This window comes from Neomonachus schauinslandi, chromosome 6, assembly GCF_002201575.2.
Source record: "Neomonachus schauinslandi chromosome 6, ASM220157v2, whole genome shotgun sequence".
In the NCBI taxonomy this organism is placed as follows: Eukaryota; Metazoa; Chordata; class Mammalia; order Carnivora; family Phocidae; genus Neomonachus; species Neomonachus schauinslandi.
This window is the reverse complement of record NC_058408.1, coordinates 129,092,801-129,100,900: the sequence shown is the minus strand read 5'-3', so window position 1 is coordinate 129,100,900 and position 8,100 is coordinate 129,092,801.

Here is an 8,100-nt window from a genome sequence, read left to right as displayed (position 1 = left end):
AGGAACTCATTGAATTTACAATTGGCTTTATTTCTAAGCAATCATGCATGTGTTGGATTTCTTGCCAAGTGAGAAAAACCTACAGTTGTCTTTAAACATAATGAAATCTTTATGAGTACTCATGTAACGATTAATGAAGTTGGTACAACATTACTTTGTAGTCAGATAAGTAAATATTTATTAATTTTGATTTTGAAATTTTTCCATCATAATTTGGAGCCAATCATTTTTTTCCAGTCTTAAGCAGACCCTTAGAAAACTTGTAGGTCTAAGTACTGAGCCTATCATGCCCTGTATAAAATCCAGGGCTGAGGCCAAGCACTCCCAAGGTTGCATCTAAAAGGACAGTGGAGGGGCGCCTGGGTGGCTTAATTAAGCGTCTGCCTTTGGCTCAGGTCATGATCCCAGAATCCTGGGATCGAGTTCCACGTTGGGGTCCCTGCTCAGCGTGGAACCTGCTTCTCCCTCTACCTCTGTGCTCTCTCTCTCAAGTAAATAAATAAAAAATAAAAATCTTTTTTAAAATAAAATAAAATAGGGGCGCCTGGGTGGCTCAGTCGTTAAGCGTCTGCCTTCAGCTCAGGTCATGATCCCAGTGTCCTGGGATCGAGCCCCGCGTCGGGCTCCCTGCTTGGCAGGAAGCCTGCTTCTCCCTCTCCCACTCCCCCTGCTTGTGTTCCCTCTCTGGCTGTCTTTCTCTCTGTCAAATAAATAAAACCTTTAAAAAAAATAAAAATAAAATATAATAAAATAAATAAAAGGAGAGTGGAGTTTCCTGCTACACGCAGAAAGGAAAATCCCCAATACCAGAAAGAGGAGCACAAGTATCCCTGTCTAGGAAACTTGTCTAGTGACTTCAAAGGAGTCCAGCATCCCTCTTGACCCATCCCGGAGCTACTGGCTCAGTAATAGTGGCCGGTGATGCTTATGGAGCACTCAGTCATATGGACCAGGCCTTAGTCTAAGCAATTAATCTGTATTAATTCATTTAAACCTGGTACAACCCTGTGAGGTAGGTACTATCATTATTATTATTATTATTATTTTATCTTCACTGTCCCCATTTTACAAACGAAAATCTCAAGGCTTAGGGAAGCTGAGACGCTTGGCTAGGAGCTGATAAAAGAAACGTTGAGGTACAGCCCTCCAGTGGTCTGAATCCAAATCTCTGCGATATTGTGCCTGCCCTACAATGGGATTCCTCCAAGTGTCCAGCCTAAGGAAGACTGTCCTCACTGAGTTCCTGAGCCTGAAAACTTCTGAGAGACCCTAAAGACGCCCAGGTGCTTTGGCTCAGCTCTCTGGAAGTTGGCCAGGGAGCACACGACCACTAATGAACACAAAATAGATTGAAAATAACTAAACTGAAAAACATATTTAATTATCAAAATGGTGGTAATACCCCAGCATCCTTTTGCTCTCATAGATGTTTACTTTTTCCACACTGGCAGTGAAGAGCCCAACTCAGGGCTTGAACTCACGACCCTGAGATCAAGACCTGAGCTGAGATCCAGAGTCAGACACTTAACCAACTGACCACCCAGGTGCCCCAAGTAAGGGTCATTTAAAACATCTGTGAAGCCTGGGTGGCTCAGTCACTTGAGCGTCTGATTCTGGATCTCAGCTCAGGTCTTGATCTCAGGGTCCTGAGTTCAAGCTTCTCATTGTGCTCTGCACTGCCTATGTGGAGCCTACTTAAAAATATATATAAAAATAAAATAAGTGACCTTTACTTGTCAGGAAAGCTTTTCTAAGAATGTTACAAAGACTAGGGGCGCCTGGGTGGCTCAGTCGTTAAGTGTCTGCCTTTGGCTCAGATCATGATCCCAGCGTCCTGGGATGGAGCCCCGAGCCCCACATCGGGCTCCCTGCTCAGCGAAAGCCTGCTTCTCCCTCTGCCCCTCCTCTGCTTGTGTTCCCTCTCTCACTGTCTCTCTCTCTCCATCAAATAAATAAATAAAATCTTAAAAAGAAAAAAAGAATGTTACAAAGACTAGAGAATCATAAAGGGAAAATATGATAAATATGACTACATAAAAATTTAAAAAGTTGAAAGACAAATAGGAGTCAGGAGGCACATGTCCAATAAGCCAATAGCCTTCAGTCACTTCAAATGCCCCTCACCCCTAGACCAGGAATGGGAAACAGACATCTCTCCACCATGGCTGGCGGTGTGACATCTGCCTCCTATCCACCTTTTCCAAGAGAGGTGCCAGAGACACTCACTTGTTCCGACCTTCCCCAAAAGACCCTTCGGGGGAGCCTCTCTGCCCGCTGAGGGTAGCCAGTGGGAAGTTTTCTCTCAACAGAGTGAGCAGTAACCCGGTGTCCCCATCTCTCCCCTCCTCATCCCTCCCTCTCCAGCCACCACTAGGTAGCGCTAGAACTCCATTAGAATCCCCTTCGTCGCTGGCAAACATTTTGGGGGACCCTCAAGTCAATCAAAATACCTTTAAAATGTTTATGCGTTGCCCTTTTTCTCTCTCAAAACAAAGAGAGCTTTTTGGGAGGTGGGGGTGGGGAAGATACATACCCTGATAGCTTCCATTAACGACTTCATTGTAAAGAAAATATATCAGTGAGGAAATCAGCCCTACTCTTTAGCCACTGAAATATTACCCTCTGGGTATTATTTGCTTCACTAAGGCCACTTTCTCATCTTTCATCCTGAGACTGGACCTCCCGAGGAGTCCTCCCCATCATGGTGGCTAGACCAAAGAAGGTCAAACCTACCAACAAATACTCTCTTCCAGGACTGAGGGAGAATCTCCCCAAACCTAAGCCAAGTGGAGGTTCTCTCCAGAGAGCTCCAGTTCACACTGAGATGCCTCACTGGCTGCATCTGGTACCTGATGTGGGCACCTGTGTATGCCCAACACCAGCACAGCACCTGGCACTGGGCAGATGACCAGTGAACAGCCGTTGTCGTGTGGCTAGAACACAAGGGTGTGTGGCCAATAATGCGGGCGCTTCCTAGCTTAGCCCTCTGAGCACCTGATCATGCTCAGAGCTGGGACTTGCAACTCCCAGCCCAGCTGTCTTCCCACAAGACCTCTACATCTACTCAACCACAATGGGCCATCTCAGAAGTCTCAGGAGTTTGTGTGGGTAGGAGACAGGGGAAGGGGGGCTCTGGAGCTGCTCTGGCTTTGGTATTTATTGAGTAGAATCCAGAAAATCCAGCTGGAGGGGTTCCCCTCTCCCCAGTTCAAGCCACCTGTGTTTGTCCCCGAGTCTCTGCATTTGGCCCAATATCTAGGGTCGGATGTCACCCCTGGCAAGATCTCCATGCCAGAAAACCAGCCCTCCTCAGCAGGGCTTAGAAACAACATCATGTCAGTTTGGTTAGAAAATCCATGTTCACATGTTGTTAGTCATGTGAAAAAAAAGAGAGAGGTGAAAATAATATCACAAAACCAGGCTTATCTCTTCTTCTGAGAGGAGTTAGAAGTGTATTGTGAACCAAGGAAATTATTCCATATTCCATAACCTGTGGGGTGAAGACCAAAAATTTAAGTGGAGAAGAATATTAACGTTTGAATTGGGATCTGTTATTTTGTGTGTGTCATATATTTTAATCCTATTTTTAATAACATTTCTCATTTATATATGGAAACGTATTTTTTAATTCCATAAATCCACTGCCCAGATAGCCTCTTCTTTTTTTCTTTTTTTTCTTTTGGAAGATCAAAAACAGGCTTTTTTTTTTTAAGATTTTATTTATTTATTTGACAGAGAGAGACACAGCGAGAGAGGGAACACAAGCAGGGGGAGTGGGAGAGGGAGAAGCAGGCTTCCCACGGAGCAGGGAGCCCGACGCAGGGCTCGATCCCAGGATTCTGGGATCATGACCTGAGCCAAAGGCAGACGCTTAATGACTGAGCCACCCAGGCGCCCCCAGGCTTGTTTTTTTATACACAGAACAACTTATTTACAACCCCAGGAGTGGATATGTACATAGAAATACAGGAGGCATTTGCTTCCATTGTAGGCACTATATAAATTAAGATTATAAATATGAGAGGTAAGCCCCCTCAAGGGCACAAAACAGCCTCTTACTGATATCTTAAAAATAAAATTCATATGTACACATTGTTTAAAAAGTCAACAACAGGGGTGCCTGGGTGGCTCAGTCAGTTAAGTGTCCAACTCTTGATTTTATCTCAGGTCATGATCTCAGGGTCCTGAGATAAAGCCCCTTGTCGGGCTCCGCACTGGACGTGGAGCTGGCTTAAGATTCTCTCCCTCTCCCTCTGCCCCCTCCTTAAAAAAAAAAAAAAAGTCAACAACACAGAAAGGTATAAAATGGAAAGAAAATAAAAGTGCCCTCTCTCCGACCGCCCAATAACTACCCATATCTGTTGTGTATCCCTCCAGCAAAAAGTGTACACAATACCAAAATTTTTACATATTTATATCATTTTTACTTAGAAGGGATCATACTATGCACAATGCACTAACTTGTTCCTTTTTAACCTACCCAAAGATCTATTAAAGGTCTTTTCATAGGAACACACATGGATTTGCTTTGTTCTTTTAATAGTTGCGTAAATCCCATTTTATGGCTGTGACATAATTTATTTATTTAATGAAATTTTGGTTGTTTCCAGTTTTATCACCATTCAAACAAAGCTATAAGGAGTACCCTGTTCGTTTATCTTGGCTACTTCCAGGCAAATCTATCCATCGGGCAAATTCAGACCTGTGTACTTGTTAGGTCAAAGGGCATGTGTATTTAAATTTTTGCTTTAACTATATTGCCAAATTGTCCTAGAAAATCCCTACAAATTTGTACTCTAACCAACAGTTTATGAAAGCAGCTATTTCCTGAAGTCCTCATCGACATCAGATACCATCAACCCTTTAGTTTCCAACAATGTGGTGTTCAAAGAGGCACCTGGTTGTTTAGATTGTATTTAATTATAGGCGAGAATTAGAATTTTTGCAGGATTTGGGGCCACTCATTTTTCTGTGAATAGCCCATTGACATCCTTTGCCAGTTTTCCCATAGGATTGTTCACCTCTTTTATTGATCTATATGATCCCTCTGCAAATTAAGGAACATAGGCCTTTGTGTGGCAAATGCCTTCTTTCAGTTTGATATTTTTACTGCTGATCGGTATTTTGCCCACAGGAGTTGGGGCCTACATTAACCCTCTTCTCCTTCAGAGCGGCTGACTTCTGTGCTCCGTTCACCAAGGCCTTGCCTCGCCTCTGATCATGAATACATTCACCTACATTTTCTTGTAGAATTGTTATGATTGTAGTTTTTATGTTGAAGTCTTTGAGCCATTTGGAATGGATTCTGGTATAAAGAATGAGATAGGAATCCAGTTGAAGATTTTCTCAGATGGTTATCCAGCTGTTCCCATGCCATTTGTCAGACTCACGCCCCGCCCCCCCCCCCCACCATGTTCATCCTCTTTCCAGTCCTTGAAGGGCCACATGGCTCCATGGAGTCACCAGAGCGGAGCCCATGTAAGTACCACGTTGATTTCCCCCAGGTCTTCCAGAGACAACCCGAAGGTCATCGTCAGGATCCTGCAGAGGCCTCTGTCATCAGAGTGGAAGAGCAAGTGGGCTCTCAGAGGTAGAAAGGGCCCCACTGCTCTGCTAGACACGAGGGAACAATAGTCTTCCCGTCCTGAACGACAAGTGGGACACGCTTCCAATGTCTTCCTTTTGAAGGAAAAAGAGAAAGAGAAACGTCAGGGGAGAGTGTACTCACTACAAAAAGAAGAAACAGAGCCACACCTGTATTTCTGAAGACACACACACACACACACACTCTCTGAATGCATACCGCACACACGTGTGTGTACACACATGCACCCACAAGTGCGTATGCAGCCTGACACACGGGCATGTGCGTGCTCACACACACTCACACCCTCCACGTATGCTGAGTTTCTCCAGTAGCAGCACCTAGACCTAAAGAATCCTTCAGTCACAGGAACTCCAAGAGCAGTAAAGCCAAGGTTTCTCAAATAATATCCAGATTCCTGTTAAAGAAAAAAAAAATCTGGAAGACCCCCAAGATACATCTGCAAGACCCTAAGGAAAAAAAAAAGAGAGACAGAGAGAGAAACCAAAGACTTGTTCTATACAGATCTTAGGATTGCAAGTGAACCCATGTTGCAAACCCCTAAAAAATTTAAGTCACCATTTAAAATGAAAACGTGCATTGAAAAAATTTCCCCAGAATGAAAAGACCCAGAAGAACATAGCCACAGACCCCTGGGGTGGGGTAGGGGTTTAATTAAGAAAGGCTGCTTTAGGGGCACCTGAGTGGCTCAGATGGTTAAGCGTCTGCCTTCGGCTCAAGTCATGATCCCAGGGTTCTGGATCGAGCCCCGAATCGGGCTCCCTGCTCCGCGGGAAGCCTGCTTCTCCCTCCCCCTCTGCCTCTCCCCCTGCTCATGCTCTCTCTCTCTCTCTATCTCTGTGTCTCAAATGAATAAATAAAATCTTTAAAAATAAATAAAAAAGAAAGGCTGCATTAAGGCCTTATCATGCAGCAGATCTGCAATTTGATATGTCCCACACAGCAGAGTAAAGTCAGTCTCTCTCCGATTCTGTGCTCTGTCACTGCCTCTCCTGTTTCAGCAGGCCGGGGGCTCCTGGCAACAAACCGTGATCTTCCTCCCCTTTTACCTTGTTCCATAACCCTTTTGAGTTTTTCTGATAGAAATAGTTGATGATTTTATTGAGAAATTTCTAAAATCGTTACTATAAAAGTAGATATTTAGAAAATACAGAATTTGGGGGGATGCCTGGGTGGCTCAGTCGGTTAAGTGTCTGCCTTTGGCTCAGGTCATGATCCCGGGGGTCCCTGCTCAGTGGGGAGTCTCCCTCTCCCTCTGCCTGCCATTCCCCATGCTTATGCGCTCACTCTCTCTCTGACAAATAAACAAATAAAATCTTTAAAAAAAAAAAAGATTAAAAAAAAGAAAATATAGAATTTTTTAAATGTAAAGCTACACCCACACTCTGGGAGATAACATCTCTTTAAGTCGAGGTGGGCTGACCAGGGAGCTCTGCCTCACCTCTCGGGTTGGACCTGTGAGCATGATAAACTGGGAGAGACCTTGCCCAGTTTCCTGCAATGTTCTCCCAGAAAGATTGCTCTTTTCTGGAGACTCCCTAGGTTATCAGGGGCTAGGGGCTCTTAGGGTCAGGAGCCCAGCAGGTGAGTAGGGCCTGGGAAGCATGGAAGGAGGATCCCAGCTTCCTTCCTGGCTCTGTCCCCACCAGGCTGTGTGACCTCCGAAAGACGTCCAGCCTCTCTGGGACCCACACCCATCTGAAGAATGTGGTGGTGATGGCGGTTCTCAGCTACATTAGCAGACTGAACCAGGCTAGAAGAGTTCCTCACTCAGGGTCACACTTGTGTGCCCAGGATGGCCCTCCCACCTCCTCCAGCTCCCTCCCCATTTTCCCTCACACAGTAATCCTGTCTCAGGACCCAGACTAACACTCTCATTATGTAAAATACAAATAATAAATAAGACTCCGGTTTCTGTCTGTCGCTCCCTCATTACAGGTATAGACTGCACAAATAGTTACGAAATCTGCAGGACATACTTGGGATGGTCTGACTTAAAATACGGGCTAAGTGACCGACGCAAAATTTATTTTGCAGGCCCAGGGGTCCCTCAAACAGCTGGGCTGTTATCCTTCAGAAGGCTGAAACCAAGACACAACAGCAGACCCCGGGTGGGGTGACGAGTGTCAAGAGAAGAAACAGACGCACCTCAGAGCTGCGGCTTGAGCTAAGAGCACAGAGAGAGAGAGAGAGAGAGAGCATGAGAGCATTTGAGACACAGAGATAGAGAGAGAGAGAGGCCTGAGCGGCCTCTCCGGGGCAACCCCACGGCTGCATGACCAGCGGCCCCCGGTGGCCAATTCACAGTGGGTAGCGGTTCTCCCAGGGAATACCAGGCAGGCTGGCGGCTTGGGTCGGCATGGGCCCTGCCACAAGTCTGGAGGGACGCACACTGAGGCAGGGGCAGGGAGACCCTCTGGGGGTTGCAGGGATGAGGACACGTTCATGTTCTCTATTTTTAAAGGTTTCATAATGCTGTGATTAATCAGGAAAAC